Source organism: Pipistrellus hanaki (assembly GCF_964339955.1).
Source record: "Pipistrellus hanaki genome assembly, chromosome: 1".
Taxonomy (NCBI): Eukaryota; Metazoa; Chordata; class Mammalia; order Chiroptera; family Vespertilionidae; genus Pipistrellus; species Pipistrellus hanaki.
In genome coordinates, this window is record NC_140503.1 from 113047069 (window position 1) to 113065858 (window position 18790).

The 18790-nt window shown below is 39.3% G+C and overlaps 1 pseudogene across 1 annotated transcript in view; it reads right to left on the reverse strand.

The window, feature by feature from the left end:
• Positions 1-7547: 7547 nt before the first annotated feature.
• The window catches only part of LOC311620764 (nuclear prelamin A recognition factor-like), an 869153-nt pseudogene continuing 857910 nt past the window's right edge, over positions 7548-18790 (reverse strand). Inside the window, exon 3 of the transcript in view lies at positions 7548-8351. The product of the transcript in view is annotated as a nuclear prelamin A recognition factor-like (transcript). The remainder of the gene's footprint in view (positions 8352-18790) is intronic.

Below are 18790 nucleotides of genomic sequence, written 5' to 3' on the forward strand. Positions count from 1 at the left end.
ATTTGAGCCCACTAAACCCTACCCCTTAGTGAGGCCTGACTAGATGTCATTAACTTACCAAATCTCTTATGGTTGGCACTTTTGAGATAGCATTTGCACATTAAACTTGATTAAGTAAACCCCTAGTCACATTCAAACATTTTTTGTGTCTTGGCCTCTGTTGAAATCTACAGGTCTCCTGTGCTTTCTGAGGCCAATAGCCATTTATTTAGGGTGAAGAAACTGTTGATGACATAGAAATAGACTGGGGGTAATACATCAATAAACTGCAGTGGCCTGCAAGATGGAACATTTTTAAAAAACTAAGGTTTCAGCCTGGCTAGTGTGGCCCAGTGGTTGAGTGTCAACCTATAAACCAAGAGTTATGTTTGATTCTTTTTTTAAAATATATTTTATTGATTTTGTACAGAGAGGAAGGGAGAGAGATAGTTAGAAACATCGATGAGAGAGAGTCATCGATCAGCTGCCTCTTGCACACCCCCTACTGGGGATGTGCCCGCAACCAAGGTATATGCCCTTGACCAGAATTGAACCCGGGATCTTTCAGTCCCCAAGCCGACGCTCCGTCCACTGAGCCAAACAGATCTCGGCTATGTTTGATTCTTGGTCATGGCACATGCCCAGGTTGCAGGCTCAATCCCCAGGGTGGGGCAAGTGGGAAGCAGCCAATAAATTTTTCTCTCTCATCATTGATTTCTCTATATCTCTCTCATTCTCCCTTCCCCCCGGAAATCAATTATATATATATATATATTAAAACAAAACAAAGTAAAGAACAAAACAAAACAAAACAAAAAAAAAACTTCATACCTCCTGACCAGGTCAACATGTAAAAGCCAAAGTGTGACAACTATCCATCTATATAGTTGTGAAAAGTAGCCTCATGGCTCAAATAGCCATCTACAGAAAGCAGATTCAAAATGCCCTGTCCATATAGAAAAGCTCCAGGCAACCCACATGTATCCTAATTTCAACAAAAATCTTTCTGTAATGTTCATTTGGCTAGCCAATATTCTACTCCCTATATATTTCTCCTAGGTTTCAGTTATGCACCATATGTTGGAGTAAAAAGAGGCTCAATTATACTTCTGCTCTAGCAGGTTTGGCTCAGTGGATAGAGCATTGGCCTGCAGACCAAAGGGTCCCAGATTTGATTCCAGTCAAGGGCATGTACCTTGATTGCAGGCTCCTCTCAGGCCTGGGCCCTGATTGGGCCATGTTCAGGAAGCAAGCCATCAATGTGTTCCTCTCACATCTGTGTTTCACATCGATATTTTTATCTGTCTTTCCCTCTCTCTTCCACTCTTTAAAATCAATGGGAAAATATCCTTGGGTGAGATTAAAGGAAAAAAAAAATAGACTACATTTCTGCACTCAACTGCTAAATTAATTGAAAAATGACAAAAGCAATGTGTATTTAAAAACCAAGCAGATATCAGTGAATGGTTTTCCTAGTACTGAATCCTAGGTTTGTGAATTGTATTTCTAGCACGGTTAAGCTGGTACAGACTTCTTCTTTTAAGGACAGCGCCTACACCTGAGGAGAAGAACGGAATTATGTTCCATGTGGGGAACTCACTACTGAGAGTGAGGAATACATGTCCTCCCTTTTCTTCTAAACTCACTAACTACATAAACCTTCTCATTTTTCTGCTGTGCAGTGGGTGAATGGATGGATCGAAGTCAATAGTGTTACAACAATATAGCTTCCTCTACTTCAAAAGAATAATAAGACTGGGCTAGGAGCCTTATTCATATCCCCTTCAATCCCTGCATTCCTTTCCCAGAATTCCACAGACACGCTGCATTTGAAACTCCTTCAACCTACATCTTGCAGCTGAGTTTAACGTACTTCCCTGGATTTATCCTCCTAAAGCTTCAGTAGATCCAGTCCTACATTCATTTTAAATAAAGATAGTATTGAAAGATAAGAAAGGAAGTTTTCACTGAAAAGATCTTTGGTCCCTCCCTGGCTTCAACCCAAGACTTATCTTCCTCATCTAATAACTGCCTTTAGTGACAATCCAAGAATATGTAAATTGACCTGACTCATTGTTGTGTCATTCTTCTTCAACCAAATAACTTGTGGAAATGCACATTATTGTTGCTAATGCGTTCAATCTGCAGCATTTTGTAGCTGCATTCTAAACAATTTATGGTTTGTTAATATGAGTAGATTATTTTATTTTTTGTAACTCATATTATTAAAGAACTAGGGCCCAGTGCATAATTTATGCACCTTGAAAGGAACTGTGACCAGAACTGAACTCGGGACCCTTTGGTCTCCAGGCCAACTTTCTATCAACTGAGCCAAACTGACTAGGGTAGGAGTGTATATTTTAAATGTGTTTACCTCTTACTACAGTTTATTCTGATTCTATCAATAGCTATAGGATGATGGTTAATGTACCTTTCAAATATATTACTATTTAATATTATTCTAATATTATTTCATTAATAATTTAAAGACGTTTTAAACCTGTTTTCAATAAATTTGGCAAGATGGTCTGGTAAATGTCTGTACCTGGGCTGGTCTCAGTTGCCTCATGATAGCTGTGAACCCTCCAGAGCCACTCACCTTTCATTTCAGGATCCAGTCTAGTGTTTCCACGTGGTACTAAATTCTTCTGCTCCCTGATCAGAGTTTTCTCTTTCTCCTGCTTATCAATTGGGATGGAGAACAAAATAAAGTTTTATTGAGGGTGTATTAGTCAGGGTTCTCTAGTGAAACAGAAACAATAAGATATAACACTAACCTACCCAGATTGGTTGAAAGTCCATTCTCCATCTTTTAAATTACAGACAAATGCTGGACAGGGTGGGTAATTAGAAATCCTAAAAAAAGGCCTCCAGAATTCCAGATGTTGATGAAGAATTTGTTTTTGTGCCTGTGTGTGCTGCCCCTTCCCCCTTACAGATATGGTAGTGAAGGCTCTTTGTTCAGTCCTCTAGCTAGACAAGTAAGGCCTTCCTATTATGATTGTCTCTGTGGTGACAACAGTCCTTCTAAACTAAATATAAACACTGGGCCTCCTTCTAACCAGGCATGTTCCTTCTTGATATTTGTATGACAGTGAAAACCAAATCTGTTATACACATAGACGCAATATTACTTTTTGTAGGTTATATTAAATCCTCATTAAATTAATGCAGTGATTCAGATATTTTCATATATTAAACCTAAAACATTTTTTGCATGCCAAAAATTATATATTAATGAGTCTAAATAGATTTGATTTTCTATATGTGGAAAGCCATAGTTCAGAAGACATTATTATATTTTTTTAATTTATTTGTTTTTCATAAACCTATGATTATTATAAAAAAATGTTTACAATCCTCTCAATTTTGCTGTGAACCTAACTGCTTTAAAAATATAAAGCTTTAAATATATATATATATATATATATATATATATATATATATATATATATATATATACAGGACTTAGTGACCATTATGACCGAATGAACAAATGGCCGGTAGACCAGTCATTGTGATGTGCTGCCCCCGATGGTCAGTGTGCTCCCAAAGCCAATCTCCCTTAGTGGGCCAACCTCCCATGGTCCCTCCCCCTGGCCGGCTGGCCCTGACCACCCCCCTCATACCAGTCGGCCCTGATCAACCCCGATTGGCTCGCAGGCCAACCTCCCACGGTCCCTTCCCCCACCCCTAGCCTGCTGGCCCTGATTACTCCAATAGGGACTGAGTGAGATGGCCTCAATCGGCCCTGATTGCTGACCAGGCTAAGGACCCTACCTGTGCATGAATTTGTGCACTGGGCCTCTAGAATGTGTGTGTGTGTGTGTGTGTGTGTGTGTGTGTGTGTGTGTGTGTTTTCCCCCCATTTTCATTACATACAAGGTTTCTCTGGACAAAAAGAACAAATAATTCCACTGGATCATTTTCCTTAGCAATCTAAATATCTGTGTTTTTACTCATTGATGAATGTTTTGTTTTAATTTTAAATAGTTTGTATTTATTCTTGTTCCAAATTTACCTATACATTAAATGAAATGCAATAGTGTTTCCTACTACCATTGAGTAATGAAAAAGTATACTGAAAAGAATCATTGCTAACATATGTGCCTGAAAAGTTATTCTAGCCTTTGGTTTTATATCATGAACTAGAGATCAATTTTCTGTGAAATGATATATTTTCTTTCATGTGATGAGATACTTTATGGAAGAATTCACTTGTGTTGTGCTTGTGCAGTATAACTGTGTATATTTTATATTTTCAGAACTTTACAGAGTTCATGTATGTTTAATTGCCCCAGTTAAAAAAAAAGTATAACTAATAGGCATTTAATTCAACTGTATCTTGAAGGCTACCCCTTCATCATTAAATTATGCATCTCTAAATTGCAAACCCATACTGAGTGATTTTCATTATACATGTTCCTTGTGAGTGTATTCACAAATTTTTCATTCCCTAGTCACCTGAAAGAAAGTTTTCCAATGAGAAGAAATTGCCCCCATTGGTATAGAGTAATAACTGTGATGTTGATGCAAGCTTTGATATGAAGAGTGCATGGACTAGTGAACCCTGGGGCCACTTAGGCAGGCTGCTGAGTTAACAGAGTCTGCAAGGTTAGACCTTCCTTGCATGTAATTGAAATTGGCTCAAGGTCCCATGTGGACTCATAAATAGTATAGAATGAATACCTAAACTTAACCCATTATCTGGTATTCTTTTCAAAGAATAAAGTGTTTGTGTTCTTATGTGAGGGAGTTTAACAATATTACTTTTTTCCCAGGAGAGGAACACTTATATTTCATCCCTTTAAAGGAAAAAAATAAACATTTCTATGGACTCTCTTTCTCTGCTTTTGAAAACACAGTTAAACTGTGTCTTGCAGGAGAGGATCAGCAGAGTGACACTGAGTGGCCCTTCTCTGCTCTTAAGAATGTGGTTCTATCAGGCACCAAGCTTGATTAAAGTAAAATATAAAATGTATTTTGATGAGGCAAATGCTAATTTTTTTATAAAAAGTGAAATGATAAATTGTGTAAAAGGTGTGATGAATATCCCATCATATATAGGATGGAATTATATCAAAGCTCATTTTTCTCAGAGATATTTTCTTCTTCTTAAACAGTTTATGGGCAAATGCACTGAGACCTGAGCAAATACATCTCTCACTTCCAGCTCAGGCTTATGGGATGCACAATGTTAGATGTAAAGCAACATGTGCCAGGAGCTGCATAGAATCGCTCTCCATCTGCTGCCCGGCAGCCCTGCTCCAGGTAGAACTTTATTACCCTTAGTCCTGTGCCAGTACCAGCACCTGCATGTAGTTTAACTTCAGTCATGAGGCTGTATTTTAGGCAGAACCTGACAGGAAGAAAAGACAGATTGTGGGGAAGTGCAGTGTATTTCACTTTTCTTTTACACTTGGAGGGTGGTAACTAAAAGCTTTGCTTGGTGAGAATTGGATCTCTAGTATAAACACAGGATTTCTGCAGTTCCTATCCTTGTAACAAAATCTCCTCGCTATATGGCATTTACTGGATATTGCGTAGCTCTCTGCAGTTGATAGTTGAGCAATAAAAAGCTCCCCAATGTTGCTTTCTGACTTGATGGAGGTCAGTCAGGATGCTGACCCTGGTGAGCTGAGCCAGGCTGAGCCTTGTCTCCATTCCAGTATAATTGGCCTCAGCTCCAGGAGGTTTAACCTTCGATTGCAAATCCTTTCAGGATACATAGGCACAACACCCTTTATTTGTTGTGCTATGGACAATTTTTCTTTTCGATAGATCCACACACACTTAACTTAAACATTTAGAGTTGATGGCCCCAAGGAGTTATATTTATGTGTGACTCAACACCAAGTGAGGCTTTTACATATGGTGATGACTCCTTTTGACAAGAATTTTTAAAATAGCTGTGAGTTGGCAACATAATACATACACATATGTAATATTTCTTTTCTTATTTTTGTGAGTCAGATTTGATGGTGAAGGCTAGCAGTAAATTTCAATTTCTCCTCCACTTATTTTTCTTTTTGTGGTGTTGCTTTTCTATTTCTGCTGTAGCAAATTACAATAAACTTACAGGTTTCAAACAACAAAAACAATTATTATCTTTCAGTTATGTAGGTCAGATGCCAAACAGAGCTTCATGGGTCTAAAATCAAGGTGTTGACAGGGCTGTAGGAGAGAATCTGCTTCCTCGTCCTTTCCCTCCTCTGGAGGGCGTGGGCTTTTCTTCACTCCTGGACCTCCTCCATTCTACACTCCTGGCAGGTTGAGTTCTTTACACGCCCTGTAACTTTGACCATTTCTGCTTCCCTCTCTGTTTTTAAAGTCTTGTGATTATATTGGGTCCATCTGGATAATCCAGATTAATATTATTTTAAATTCAAGTGATTAACTGCCTTTAATTCCGGTAGGCAACTTTAATTCCTCTATGCCATGTAAGGTGATATATGCACAGTTATCAGGAATCTGTAGGCCCATGGGGTGAGAGGTGGACACAGAGGACACTATCTCACCCAATTACGGGAGAGCTGGCCTTCATCTGCCTGACCCCACCCAGCAGGGTGTCTGCCTCTCCATTCTCCATCCTTCCATCTGTGACACCTGACACCCTTGTCAGGCCTCCCCCAATCCCTGAATGTAAAAGGGCAGGGGAGGAGGGCTTCCACTCCAGTGCCCCCTGATTTCCAGTGACCGGACTGGTCTCAGGACAGTGGCCGCAGCTGCAAAACATAGATCTGTTTCAAGAAAAGTTAGGAATGCAGACTTTCGTATGAGCCTCTATTCCAAAAGGTGGCAGTTTATTCACACTGTGGCAAAGACATCTTTAAGAGTAACATAAGTGGGTAAAGTCAGGGCCAAACCGGGCCATTTCCTCATCCAATCTCTCTGAGGCGCATGGACAGAACAAAGTGACAGCTCTTTGCAGGACACTCCTGGGTTGTTTTTTTTGTTGTTGTTTTTTTTTGTTTGTTTGTTTTTTAAGCCTAAAGGACAGTAGTCTGTCTTCATTCTTATTCTTTTGGGATTTTTTCATCATCGGATAAAATAATGCGTACAGTGGGGCAGTCCTCTTGAGATACAATATTCCAGTTGCAACCATGTGAGGACAACAGCACCCCTCAGAGGGAGGGAGCTGACAGATGAGGAGCAGGGAATTCTGAAAACCAAAGCAATGACAGAGATGCTAAGCCTTTTATTTACGTGTCTGGCACCCATCCTCAGGCAGCTTGCAGGCTGGGCTTCTGCTGGACCTTTACCATTTGTTGTCCTGGCAGGCTTCCCGGGGCCCTGCTAGTGGTAGGCAGTAAGCAGGGCTGCCTGGGCCTGGGGGGAGTTGTCCCCCCTCCCGCACCGCCCCAGTCACTCCTGGTATAGCTCCTGCATATGGGAGTGGTCTCTGGGGGCCACACCACCAGTATGGCAGCATAGATGCCTTCCATCTGCCATAGCAGTGCCCTGTCTGCTCACCCGTCGTCGCCTCGGCCTGGCCCCTGCTGCTTAGGCATCCCTAGTGCAGGCCAGCACCTCCAAGAAGTGGCAGGGGAAGTTCCCCCTCTACAGCTTCAGAGACACTTCCGGATGTTCTGAAAGCCATAAGCAGCCTCAAAGCACAGCAGAACCTCTCCGTCCCTTTCAAGGGTGACCTCCTGGAAGTCTTTGTCCTCAGGCCATGTGCTTAAAGATGTGTGCCAGGTTCCCATCAGAGCTGGCATCCCTGTGGACCCTCACTTCCTCATTCACATCTCCAGAGTATCCATGGCAGCAACATTCTCGGTGAGGTCACTTTGCTTCATTATCTGGACAATTTCACCTGAGGTTAACATGCAGTCAGCACCCTGGGAACTATGCAAAGCTTTGGGAACATCTTCTCAAAGGGCCTCCAGTTTCTTGTCATAACTTGTAGCCACAATGATGTAAAAAATCTTGTCTGGGGACAGGTTCTGCCATCTGGTGAAGTAATCCTTCACCAGAGAGCCCATGATCTGCTGGGGAGACTTGTCCGTGCAGAGATAGGGGTGATAGGGTAACCCAGCATGCACTAAGCATATTGGACCCAGCTGAAGCAGGCGGAAGTCAGCATGCATAGCCAGGACTCTTCCTCTCGGTGCTGGTGGTACCGACGCACAAATTCCTTCTGACTCTCCAGGATGCTAAGGTCCGAAGCTGTCTTCATGTCAAAGACAGTGCACCCCAACACTTCTGAGGAAGCCGCAGAGCCTTCTGGATGCATCAGTGACACTGAGGCTGAATTTAGCAGCAAAATAAGGCAGAGACTGAGGACACAGGGACACTGCCAGCACCTTGTGCTGTGAGATAACACACTTCTTATTAAGGTTCAGGACACTGAAGAAGTTTTTGTCATTTTGCTGAGAAACTTGGACTCATTCATCGGCAGTCACACAACTGTCACACGACAGGCAGTCACTCAGAAATATCTTGGCATTGGCCAACTTACGGAATTCTCCCTTCCCTCTGCTATCCTGAGCTGAACTCTGGACATAGACTGCGGCATTCTCTTAGTCATTTAGTCATCTTTTTTTTTTTTTTTTTTTTTTTTTTTTTACTACATCCCTTCCGCATGCAGTGCTCACACTTCATCTGGAGCGGGGCAGGCGGGGGCTGGCTGGAGTGACCTAGTGTAAACATGGGGAGAGCAGTCAGTCCCCGTGGCCACTCCTGGTGCTGCTGGCAGTATCCTTTTTTCTTTGTGGCGTATCTAGAGAGGGGAAGTTGCTGCAGTGCCCAAGGCCAAGTTCCAGGAGGCTTGCAGTGCTGCCAGGATCATGCCAGCGGCGCTGGTCCATTGGTGCCTGGCCTGTCCTCTGGAGACTGAACCTCAGGACTACTGAGGGAGCCAGTCCCCAGTTCTGCCTCGCCTCCACCACTGATAGATTGGAGTCTGAAGGCCTGGAGGAGGGACCAAGAGGTCTGCCTTCCAGGGGCTCTCCAGTCCTTCTCCCTCCACGCCCCCTCGTGCCACTCACTCTGGTTCCCTATTAGCTTTCCCCTGATCAATGGGTCAATGGGAGCCTGCGGGCCAGGGGAGGGACAAAGCGGTCTGCTTTCCACCTGCCCACTCACCAGTCACTGCTGCCACCAATTCATTGGAGCCCAAGGGACTCTGGATCCCCCATTAGCCATCCCTCATCAATGGAGCGTGAGGGTCAGTGCTGGACCAGTCATCCCTTTGGTCATTTTGGACCCTGGTTCTTTATAATATAGATTAATCTATAATATAGATTATTACATGCTAGTTCTTTTCTCTGGGAGCTAACTTTTTATTTATTGCAGAAAAAGATAGAGGCATGAAAGATGGTTTGTTTCCTGCAGTAAACAAAGTAAAAAATTTAAAGTGAAAATTATTAGGTACACATATAGAGATGGTGCACACTATATTAGAGTAGACAAAGTAAGGGCACAGAATCTTTTGAAGCCTGTTATGATAAATCTAAACTATAGGTGAGATGATAAAAGAAGATAGAGTGACAGTGATTAATGAGACTGATACTGAAAATGCTAATGGAAAAAAAAAGAGAATAGGAAAAAAAGAATAAAGAAGTCAAGAAGGAAAGGGAGAGCAAAGACAAAAAGGAGACAGTGAAAGAGAAGAAAGAAAAAAGAGAAAAACAAAGAGAAAGTCTAAAGCCAAATGATATTTGCATAAGAATTTGCTTGTCTTTTAAAAGGGACACATATTCTTTTTAAGTAATAAAATAAACTCCTGTGGCATTAAATATGACTGACATGACCACATTCCAGAAGAAGCTTAGAGAAGTAATACCAAGCAGGAAACTGACAAAATGAAAAGTAGTGGCATCCATGTAAAACTGATTAGTACATTAGTGCACAGCCCGGCAACTGCTTCACCACACGGCACAAGAAATCCATTGTGCAAGTCACTGCACTAAATATAATTTTAAATTGAGCTGAGATTTGATTTTCAGATACCAAAGATGCTTTCAGTAGCAATTTACTTTAGTAGCATTGCCTTAGGATACCATATCTTAGATATGATAATCACTCTGCAAAATTTGTAGCTAGGACCAAATGATTTTTCTTGTCTTGCCTTTTTACTTTCTTAGCGATTTGTAATTGTTTTGCAGTGGTTCAACTTGAGATATTATACTACATAATGAAAAAGGTCTTGATAGTTTCATTGCTTCCTTAGTATCAAAGGATCCTAATGACCTCGCTTCCCATCCCCTGGCACCACTAAAGCCTTGAATTACACCGTTTTTACATTGTCATTTAAAAATCATGACTTTGTTCTCTAAAAATTCTGTTAATTGATTATGCTACTCACAAAAAATAAGAATTGTGTAAAGTACTTAGTTTTTTTTCTTTTATTATATATTAAAATAAACATCACAGTCTATAATTTTAGGACATAGCAAACAGTATTTCTCAATTTAAACAAAAAAAAATATAATAGCCTGCTAAATGTTTATCTTTTTTTTTTTCTTCATAGATGAGCAACTTGCTATTTTCATTGCTGTATACTGAAACCTCCTAGAAGGTTACCTGGCACATGCTATGCTGTCAAAATATAATTTGTTGAATGTATGGAAATATAATATTTCATAGAGACTGCAGGTTAATAAATCCTTGGCATATATTTCTCTTTACTTATGTGTAAAGATAATGAGAAAAAAAGTTCATGTCTCACTAATATGATAAATTCACTCTTAGCTTACTCATTTTTTAATTGTAAACAAGATTTTTACAAATCCTGGAAGATTAAATATTGAATATTGTTATTATAATACAATCTCTAAAACTATAAAGGGAAAAGCCTTCCATATTTGTTTGTGCTTGTGAACAGAGGATTGGTCAAAAGTGTAAACAACTGACAGAGACAACAGTTAGCATGTGTACAGGCATCTAGGAACGATGATTTTGTACCAGGAAATCTAACGTGTGGACAGCACTTTCTGTGCAAGTCTATCTCACAGTCCAAGGCAAAAACCTTCATTTCCATGTCCTGAAATAGGATACTCCTCTCCTTCCATTCCTTAATTCTTAGCCACCAAAGGTGCAATGTGGGATAAGGTACAGTCCTGATCTCGAGGAGTGGAAGACATAATGGGCGTTAGAGAAAAGAAAACACACAGTTGAGCTGCATTAAACATTGGCACAGAGAAGCAATTTTGAGGAGCACTGAGAGAGGGCATCAAGCATTTATGGAATTCGATTTCCTAGGCCAGTGTAATAATGGCTTCAAATATCTTTCGCACTCAACACTAAGGCAGAATGCTACTTTTCAAAGTGAAGTGCTACAACTCTGTGCGTAAATACTGGAAAGAAATTCAGTGTTTTTGCTCTAGCTGTTGTGGCTCAGTTGGTTGCAGCATCCTCTGGTGCATCAAAAGATCAAAGTTATGATTCCCTGTCAACCTATGATTTCCTAGGTTGTGTGTTTGATTCCCTATCTCTCTCACATGATTGGTTCTTTCTCTCTCCCCCTTCCCATCTCTCTAAAAATCAATGATCATGTCATCAGGTGAGGACTGAAAAAAAAAATAGAAATTCATTTTTTTGGCTTCCATCACACCTTCCCATCATTCTGGGTGATTGAAAATGAATATAGAGAGAAAAATACTGTTCTCCACAGCTAAAATTGTTTCCAGAAAAGTTCCCAGATAATTTAACTTATTTACTGTTATCATAAAAACAAATCATTCTTTTTGTTTGTATTATTTTAGTCTGAAAAGCCATAATTATAAAAATGAATTTCCTAAAGTTACATTTTCTTTCTATTTCCTGTCTTCTTCTTCTAACCCTAAAACATTCCTTTTGTTCTGCTCTCATCTTGTTTTTTATCATTTCTTCCTAAGTATGCTGCCAACTATACATACACCCTTTCTGTGATCTGCAGCCTGATTTTTCTGTGCACCTGTCATATTCTAATTCTGACATAAATTCCTGTCACTCAGATATTCTCATAAATTTATCTTTTTGAATAGTCTTTTTCTTACAGTTTCTCTCTTCTGCATATTCCTCTCTGTCACTACAAAGCTATTCTCTCTTATTATCTTCCTCTCTTACATATTTACAGACTAATATCTAAATCAACAAGGTCAAATGTGCTTACACTCAAAAAAAGTGTGTAGTGCTAATGCGGCAGCTCTCCACTGCACAGCTATGTCACTAAACAGTACCCTGGAAACAATCAACTCCCAATTGCATTAAGAAAGCACTCAATGTAGCTCAATATTGACCTTCTGTCTCTTACGTAAATGCATACACTCACAAACCCACACCTCATACTCAGAAATACCTTGTACCCCCACCCACATACACATACCCGTCCCAGTGCTGAAATCAACTGCTCTCAGACATTTCAACTATTCGTGGCATTGAGATGCAGAATCTAGGCTGGATGGTGGTGCATGCTACATGGAAGAAAGGGAACCGGGACTCCCATTTCTTGTGTCAAATATCCTTGGAAGAAAATGAGTGAAATGTCTGTGTGACAATAGAATTGAGGGCTAAAGGGAAGTGAAATGGTAACTGCCTACTCATATGCTTTAAAAAGACAAGCATATATCATCAGACTTTATCTGGATTTATTCTTCTTCAAGAGACATTATTAGAATACTAGAGGTATGATGCATAAATTTCTTGCAAGGGGCTTGGCTCCTGCCCTGGCAGCAGCTGCCTTGGCCCCCACAACCGTGGCTTCATCTGGAAGGTAGTCCAGAACGATGTCTGGTTTAATTAGCATATTATGCTTTTATTATTATCAATTTTGCAGGTAAAATTTCAAAGTTCAATCTATACTTTATAACAAATTAACACATATTTGCATACCTGAAGATAATTTAAAAAATATCATTGTCCTTAAATTTTTTGGGGGAGAAATATGGTTTTATTAAGGTTCCTTACAAAATGTTTGGAAAACAACATATATTTCATCACATTGTGCAGGGGCCACATTAACTATAAGAAAAAGTGAGACACAGATTGAGAGTTACCTATTCACCAGACTAGGATAAAAAAAAGTGAAACTATGTAAGTCTAAAGGAAAAAAGTGGTTGTTGAAATTCAAATGAATATACATTGAAATAAAACTTATCTTCCTGGTTCACATTTAAATTATCTGAGCAAAAACTTTTTATTTTCCTAAGTTTCAAAAAATCATAGAAATATACTATACCAGGATATATACTACCAAAAGCCCAGTGCAGGAAATTCATGCATGATTATGTGTTGAGTCCCTCAGCCCAGCCTGCACCCTCTCTAATCTGGGACCCCTCAAGGGATGCCCAACTGCCCATTTAGGCCCAATTTCAATGGGATCAGGCCTAAATGGGCAGTAGGACATCATTTTCACAATCCAGGACTGCTGGCTCTCAACTGCTCACATGCCTGCCTTTCTGATTGCCCCTAACTGCTTCTGCCTGCCAGCCTGATCACCCCTAACCACTCCCATGTCAGCCTGATTGATGTCTAACTGCTCCCCTGCCACCCCCCAAGTTCCCTTCTCTGCCGGCATGGTTACCCCTAACTGCCCTCCCCGGCAGGGTTGATCACCTCCAACTGCCCTCCCTTGCAGGCCTGGTCCCTTCCAACTGCCCTCACCTGTTGGCCATCTTGTGGTGGCCAACTTGTGTCCACATAGGAGCAGGATCTTTGACCACATGGGGGCAGCCATATTGTGTGTTGGAGTGATGGTCAATCTGCATATTACTCTTTTATTAGAAAGGATAGAGGCCCAGTGCACGGGTGGGGTCCAGCTGGTTTGCCCTGAAGGGTGTCCTGGATCAGAATGAGGGTTCCATTGGGGCATGGGGTGGCCTGAGCGAAGGGCCTGTGGTGGTTTGCAGGCCAGCCACACACCCCGGTGACCCAAATGGAGGCCCTAGTATCTGGAATTTATTTACCTTCAACAATTGAAACTTTGTAGCCTGGAGCGAAGCCAAGCCTCCATGCTAGCTCTGTGGCTGGCAGCCATTTCTGTTGAAATTTATGTATCTTCTATATTTGAAACTTTGTAACCTGGAGTGGAGACCTGGGCCAGCAAGGGCAGATGGAAAGCTTGGCTTCCTACATTGCCTGGGAAACCCAAGCCTCCCTCCTACTTTATTTGGCTATAGCTGTCTTGGTTGGGTTTATTCGCATACTCACTCTGATTGGCTGTTGGGTGTGACTGGTGGGCGTGGCTTGTGGGTGTAGCAGAGTGATGGTTAATTTGCATATTGTTCTTTTATTAGATAATATATAAATATGTATTCTAAAATTATTAAAAATCCTGGGAGTCTAAGTGAGAAATTATTATGGAAAATATTTTATAATTTGATGGAATTAATATACTAAAAATAAATATAAGTGCAGATTCCAGGAAGCATAGCATTTCTGAAGAAGCCTTAAAGCACTTCCTAGAGTCCAATTTAAACATCTGGTTTCCTAAAAATCAGATCATCTGACTCTGGTCATAGACATTGCACATAAGCTTTATGACAGGGGCTTTGGTCCCACCCACCCAGCAGGTTCAGGCATTTCCAACCTCAAAAGCTACATCTTCCCATCAAATATATTTTTGAAAGGTTTGAGCACATGTGAGGCAGGGAGTTAGAACTGAAAACTTTTATAGATCTGGGGTTTAAGGTGTAGGTGCAAAGGTAGCCATATAGTGATTTTTCCCAGGGTTCTAGTTTATTCATATTATCTAAACATGATTGTTCCTATTTGTAAAATAAGTTATATTTTTATCTATCTAATAAAAAGAGTAATGTGCTAATTGACTGTACCTTCATGACACCCATCAGCCAATCAGGAGTGAGTATGCAAATTAACCCAACAAATATGGCGTGTTAATTTGCATACCATGGTGATGATGCAAGCATCTCACACCACCCCTGCCACTCCAGGCCTCTGGACAAGTGGGGAGGCGGAAAGGCAGCCTGGGCTGGAGGGGAAGGCAGCTCAGGCCCAAGTGAAAACGGTGCCAACAGCCAAGGGAAGAAAGGCCCATTTTTGCATGAGTCTTCATGCATCTGGCCTCTAGTCTATTTAATAAAATGGTAACAAAGCTGTATTTCTTGGTCCAGACAAGCAGCAAGTATTCATGCCTCTTTCTGGAGATCAGGGAAGGAAACAATATCCACCTAAGGCACCAGCATCCTAAATTTGGGGTGATATTTTCACTTCTCTGGAACCTTAGTAGTAGCAAAACCTTATGCTCTCAGAGACTCTCCTAGAACAGGAGGTCCAGAGACCTCCAAAGAAGAGGAATTTATTTGTTAAAGAAGAGCACACAATAAAAATAATTGTCACATAATAAAATAATACACACGAAGGACACCCACTAAAAAGGAAAAAGAAAAGAAAAAAGAAAAGAAAAAAACAACAACAACCTAGAGACTTGAGACAATTAACATTTCATATGGACTATGGCTCTGCCATCACTTCTCTCCTTATTCTTTCCCCCCTGTTCTTTCTAATAAAAGTCAAACACACACACATACACACAGACACACGGATGTGGAGCTGATGAGTCAGCATTGCCCCTGCCACACATGCTAACAAGAGTAACATTCTAGTCAATGGCAGAATAATAAGAAGTAAGATCCTGTGTCCCTGACAACTGTGTAGATAGAAGATACACTCCCTTCCTAATCTCTTATGTGAGAAAGAAATACAGTTTTATTATTATGTGAGAAATATAGTTCTTTGTTAAATGACAACTATAATTTGAGTTTCTTTTTAAAAGCAGTTTAATTATTTCTTTTTTTTTTTTTTCCCAGTTAGAGACCTGGTGCATGAAGATTCGTTCACAGGAGTGGGTCCCTCAGCCCAACCTGCACCCTCCCCAATCTAGGAGTTTCTGTCTGTCTTTGCAATCATATGAGATAATTGTCTGAAACCCAAACCCAGTTTGATTTGATGCTCACAGGATAATAGAGGTCTTTTTTTTCTTTGTTCCATTAGTAAAGATTTCCTGGAAGTTGCAGGATATTTTCTCTTTACTTTTTCCTTGATACTGTGACTTTACTCATGCCTCTCATCTTTGGCTTTCCCTCATCCCCCACCTGCAACATAACTTGCTCAGGCTCACTTTGCTCCAGTGTCCGATCCTGCAAGGCATCTGCCACCAGAACTATGATTCCCAGAATTCCTGGCGCTCCCTGCACTCTTGGTTTCTGCTTCTGGTCCAGGGCTGCACAAACCAAGAGGACTGAGAACTCCAGCTGCCCCCAGGCCGGATGACAGGACCAGACACACCAGTGGTGTCCCCGGGACCCAGCAGCTCTAGAGGCCTAAAGCACAAAATTAGTGCAAGGGGCTCGGCCCTCGCAGCCACTGCAGTTTCTCTGGGCCCTTGCAGCTCCAGCTTTATCCAGAAGGTCATCTGCGAGGAAGTCCTAAAGGTCGTTTAACTGCCTAATTAGCATATTACACTTTTATTATTATAGGTTACAGCCTATTTTCGATATTATTTGTATTGCTTTCAGGTATACAGAATAGTGGTTAGTCAATCATATACTTTCAAAGTGTCCCTCTTGGTATTTCCAGTACCCACCTGGCATCATGCATATTTATTACAATATTATTGATTTATTCCCTATGCTGTACTTTATTTAAATGTCAGTTTGTTTCTTAGTCATTTCACCTCTTTCATCCAGTCTGCTCTAAGTCTGTTTCACTTTTGTTTGTTCATTTATATTCTTTAAATTTCACATGTAAGTGAAATCATATAGTACTTCTCTTTCTCTGACTGACTTATTTCACTTACCATAATATCATTTAGATCCATTCATGCTATCACAAGTAATAAGATTTTATTTTTTTATTACCAAATAATATTCCATTGTATATTTGTACCAAGGTTTAATCAATAGAGATACCATAACATAATGCCAAAGTCAACAGTGACTGAATAGCAATTTCAGAAGGGGGGAATATAAATAAAAGAGACAATATTTTAAGGATAATTAGTGATAATTTTCCAGGATTAATGAATGTAAGAATGTTCAGAATGAAAAATCCACCTCACCCCAAAAAGTCTATACTTAAACACTGTTAGAAATCCACAGAACTCCTAAGGTTAATAGAAATTAATATATTTGATGGAAGGAGACTTGACTGGGGTGGTGATCACACAACACAAGATACAGATGATGATTATGGAATTGTACACCTGAAACCTATGTAATTTTATTAATCAATGTCAATCTAATAAATTAAATTTAAAAATTAATATAAGCAACTAACTGAATTAATATAATCAGCTGACTTCAAAACAAGAAGAACAAATGCAAGAAGTAAATGAAATAACATTTTTATAACAAGCAAGAAAAATATTTGTCATTTTTTTTAAAAAGCAAGAAAAATAATTACATTTTAAATCAAGTTGAATTATCTCTTGAAGTTGAAGAGAAAATAATGTCACTTTAAAATAAAAAGAATGACAGATTATGTTTGTCATAAAATTATTTTAAAATATATTTAAATAAATAGTAAATTAAACTACGGAATAGAAAATGCAAAGCAAGTAGCAGCATGAGGGACAATCAATTGTTTTTAATTAACTAATAAGTATAAATCACAATATTACATGGACTAATTAGATACTTAAGAAAGTGGAGATATAGGAGGTATAAAAATGATTTGGTTAAATGTTTAATAGGCTCTAAAATTCTTATATTATTTTGGAAGAAAATAGACAAATAGATCAACCATAAACATTATGAATTCTATTGGTCAAAATAATTGACTACATTCATTTTCTCCAATTTCCACATTCTCATTCCTTTTTATAGTCATTAAAATTATACATTCAACTTCTCCATTATCTGAAACTTCTCAAAGTTACATGACCTGTATGTTGCTTAATCAAATATAATTCTCAGTTCACATCCTACTTTATGAATTGTTAACATTTGACAAAGTTAATCACTCCTTTCTTAATTATTTTCTTTACCTTTCTACTAAGGTAAATACTCATTTAGTTTCAATTTACCTGCCACATATACTTAGATTCTTTTTCACATGTTCCCTCATATCTCCAACATCTAAATAGTGCAGGGCCCCAGAGTTCAATTTTTTGTACTCTATTTATACTACTTCCATTGGTAATGTTATGATAGATCTTAATAATAATCTATATTCTGATGTTTTGAAAAATATATATTTCTAGCCTGCATTTCTCTTCTGAATCTCAGAAATGATATAGTTTCTTCAATATTTAATTGACATTTCAAACTTAACATTCTTTCCTGTGTTCATCAATGAACATTTCATTTTTTTTACAGTTGCTTAGGTCATAATCCTTTCAAAAATACACAAAACATTGAGTTGTCTTTCTCTCAAAACTTGCATTCAATATACTGGTTTCCTCTCTGCTTTATTATAAGATTATACTCAGAATACAGTCATTTCTTACAACCTGCACTTTTATAATCCTGAACCAATGCCAAATATGCACAGAACACCTACATCTCATACCACTATTTTCTGCCTTATTTTTCCCTCCTTTGCACTGTTACTCTTGTACTAAATGATTTTTACATGCTTTTTTTCTGAGGAATTGTTCTGCTTTTTTATTAAGATTTGTTTCTGCTTTCTTTACCACTGTGTGCTCAGCACTTATAAGTCTACCACCAAATACTAGGAGCTCAATTAATATTTCTGGGCAATATTAGTGGATGATTGGTGCACAGAGGTTTAAAGTACGTATTGAAAGTTGAAATACAATGCATATTTTTGAGTCAATGAAAGAAAATATTTTCTTAAAATGAGAGAATTTAACAGATTTATTATTAAAAATGCAAATAATATGGAATAAATCCAAGATAATTTCAGT